We start from the raw sequence: 3,859 nt of genomic DNA on the forward strand, positions 1-3,859 counted from the left end.
ACTGAACTAGAACTGAACTAGAACTGAACTAGAACTGAACTAGAACTGAACTAGAACTGAACTAGAACTGAATTAGAACTGAACTACAACTGAACTAGAACTGAACTTAAACTAGAACATATATGAACTAAAATAAAACGTAGCCCCTAATCTGTACTCTTTCCATAATCAATTAATATAATTAAACAACTCTCACTCTACAACAACTCTACTTCTACTACACAAATTGTCTTAAAAACATTTGAAAACACGACGCCACAATGTTTGAAAGTTAATGGCTCCGAATTATAACCAAAAGAAATTTGATATTTGTTTCAACTATTCCTATCCCTACAAAAAGAATGTAATTAAAGGCACTAAATAACTCACAATTAACCCAATCATAGTAATAGATCAAAAATTATTATTTACTAATATTGTTAATGACATGTCGCTTCAGGATGTGTTGATAATTAATTTATTACAAAATTTTAAATAGAAAATCAGTCATTTGTTGTTAGTTGACTAACAGGGCGTATGATTATTATTAATTATGACTTATTGTTGTATAGATTATGATTTTGAAGATATTTGTCTTACAAACAAGATTTAAATATTGAAGTTTACATTTTCTAGGACACTATTTGCTGTGAATTTCTTATTGATGCGTTATTCTATTAACATTAAATTAACCAATTAAACAATTTGTCTATATTTTTTTTACAAGTTTTTTTTCTTCTACAAAGTTCAGCTGCATTCAAAGCTTACGTCAATAAGTTTTAAGAGATTAAAATCATATATTTAATCTCATCGCACTAGTTTTAATAAATCACGCTGATGTTGTTCCCTAGAGATTGAACTTTAAGTCGAACAAAAAAAAAATATGATAATCAAAAAAAATAATTTAAATAAAAAACTCGCTGATTCATGTGTGCAAATGTTTTTACATGTCTGTCTAATGATTAATTTCATTATATCAAGATGAAAATCATTTACTAAAACTTTTATAAGAGTCTTGCAGGTGTGACTGAACATCAAATTAAATAACAAAATTTTGTTGTTAGTCATTTCCTTAAGGAAAATTAAGAGCAAAAATAATTATGTAGAAATTTTGCTGAAACAAAAAATAATAGAAATACTAACAATACATATCGACTTTGAAATGAAGAAGGAAGGAAATGTAGCAAATAAAAACAAAATATTTATTTAAGTTTGATTTTCCTTAAAAAAACAAAAACACAAAATTAAAGACTTCGTGACCAACAATTTTAATTAAATTGTTGTTTACTATTATTTAAACATTGACTAGAACTCTATATGGAACTTAGAAAAAAATTGTATGGAAAACTTATTTTCTTCTGTTTCTATAGCATTTGAAATCATTCAGTTTAAATTACTTAGTTTTAGAAAAAAACTTGAAATATCTAAAAGCATGTCATAATTAATATCAATCATACGTCATGTTGTACAATAAAGTTTATATTTCAGTAATATTAAAAAATCTTGAAAACTATCAGAGCTATTGTTACGAAATTTGCCACAAAAATTACTAGGAAATTATGCTTTTAAATATTATTCTCAGAAATGTTTTAATTTTAATAGATAATGGGAAAAGAGTGAGCTAAAATATGAAAGTAAGTTGCCAAAATTGAGAGACTTTTTCAAATGTAAAAGACTTGATGTGGAATTTTAAGCCCAGCGATAACTCACACAAACTTATGGTGAATGTTTTATATTAGTAGCAGCGTGAAGTTCAGAATATTTTAAAGACCAAGAATTCAGACAACGACTGGCGAGACTGCCTCAGGGAAAATATTTCAAATAAATCAGGGAAACTTGATAACGCTACCATTTAGAAAAATGTGATTGCGAATTTTTCCTCGCACTCCTAATGGACTATGACTTGCCAAGTCCGACTTGTACTTGAGGTGACTGATGTAGAACACTATCTCTGCGAAATACTTCCCTTAAGAAAATAATATCTTAAGTCGGCTTGATTCATTCTTGACCTAAAAGTTCTCGTCAGTTAGTTAGATAGTTAGTTAGTTAGTTAGTTAGTTAGTTAGTTAGTTAGTTAGTTAGTTAGTTAGTTAGTTAGTTAGTTAGTTAGTTAGTTAGTTAGTTGGTTGGTGGGTGGGATGGTTGGTTAGCTTGATTGTTTGAAGGGGTTATTTATATACATCAAATCCGAAAATACACAAGGCCTTTGTCGGCACTTCAGGTCTCCCAGAGAAGACTACAAAATACTGGAGTATACTAAACTATAAATTTTCCACCTCTGTCTTAACATCATTTGCCGTGTAAATGTAAAAAACCTCCCTCTACGAAAGCCGTAAAAGTATTAATACTGTCGAAATTCGCAGTTTATAAAAATTTATGAGAAAAACATTAGGAACTTGAAGTTTTAAAGATTACTTCATCTAATCACTTGATCCACACTTTAGCTACTTATTAAAATGCTTAATGTGGAAGCTTTCAATAACCGTTTCAATAATATTGCTAAACCTTTAAGTTTTAGAAATATGTCTAAAATACTAAAATAAGTCATAATTAATATTAATCATACGTCACGCAGCACTTTTAACTTGATATATAAATAACTTCTAAACTACTTAAGTAAGCATCATAAAATCTTGTATAGCTATAGAGAGCACATTAAGCTTCTAATTATTGTTTACAGACACCTACTAGCACTAAGCTAAAATTATTAAATTCTAAATTTAAACTAAATAATGCTGTGGCATCATTAACCAAGAATCATAACATCTGTCTAATGTTTTTAAACAGTAATTAAGGTAAACAATTTAATGTATTATTTTCAACTTAGACAGACAGTTTTAATAAAATGAAAATTATTGCGAAATAAAATACCTTAAGCGACATACAAATAAAATACTATATTCTATTTATAAATTAATTATAAATTGTTACTAATTGACCATCTGGCTGTTTGGCTAGCTGATCTAATGTGATTGTTGATTAGTCAAAATATTAATAAAAAAAAATTTATTTTCTTAGCAACAAATAAATCATCAAATTTCATGCCCGTGTATGAGTTTACGTTTCTGGTTTAAATAATTATATGATAATTAATATCAATATAGATATAACACATTTATTAACATAATGTCAAAGTATAAAAAGCGAATAAATAACAAATTAATTTTATATTGATCAGGAGTTTAATATTTATTAACTAAATTAGATTTGGTAATATTTCCTTTTATTGCCACACCAGGCGTATGATTAATATTAATTACATATAATTGTAGTTATTTCTTCATATTTCCGAAACTTATTTTTTATGTAAATCCTTTAAGCATTAATGTAAAATTCTAGTCTAACTATTGCTCGTAATGACATTTAGGGGAAAAAGTTTTATATAGTATTCAAACTAATTATTAATTTTCTTATTATTTTTCAGAGTTCCACATTTAACATCTCAACCCTGGTATGATAAAAATGATACCAAAGAAAACAATTTAAGGGCACGTAAAGCCTATACAGCTATGTTAACAGTGACCCCTAAACAGCCAAATGACGATGAATATACCAGAGTATCCAATGAGGTGAGTAAAAGGAAAAAAAATTATAATATTAAGAGAAATAGTTTTCTTTGCAATCAATGAAAACAGGGAGAGACAGCGAAAAATTTTAATACTTTTGTCAATATTTTAGTCTACAGTCTAGACTATAATCTAGTTTATAGTCAAGACTGTAGCCAAAACTATAGTCTTAAGGCTAGTCAAAAGAGTAGCCTAAGTATAGTCTATAGTCTAGTCTATAGTCTAGTCTATAGTCTGGTCTATAGTCTAGTCTATAGTCTAGTCTATAGTCTAGTCTATAGTCTAGTCTATAGTCTAGTCTATAGTCTAGTCTA

General features: G+C 27.6%; 1 protein-coding gene across 1 annotated transcript in view; it reads right to left on the minus strand.

The window, feature by feature from the left end:
• The window catches only part of LOC111677839 (atrial natriuretic peptide receptor 1), a 118,254-nt gene that overhangs the window by 23,964 nt on the left and 90,431 nt on the right, over positions 1–3,859 (minus strand). The gene's annotated exons all lie outside the window — the stretch shown is intronic.

The sequence above is a fragment of the Lucilia cuprina genome, chromosome 4, assembly GCF_022045245.1.
Source record: "Lucilia cuprina isolate Lc7/37 chromosome 4, ASM2204524v1, whole genome shotgun sequence".
Lineage (NCBI taxonomy): Eukaryota > Metazoa > Arthropoda > Insecta > Diptera > Calliphoridae > Lucilia > Lucilia cuprina.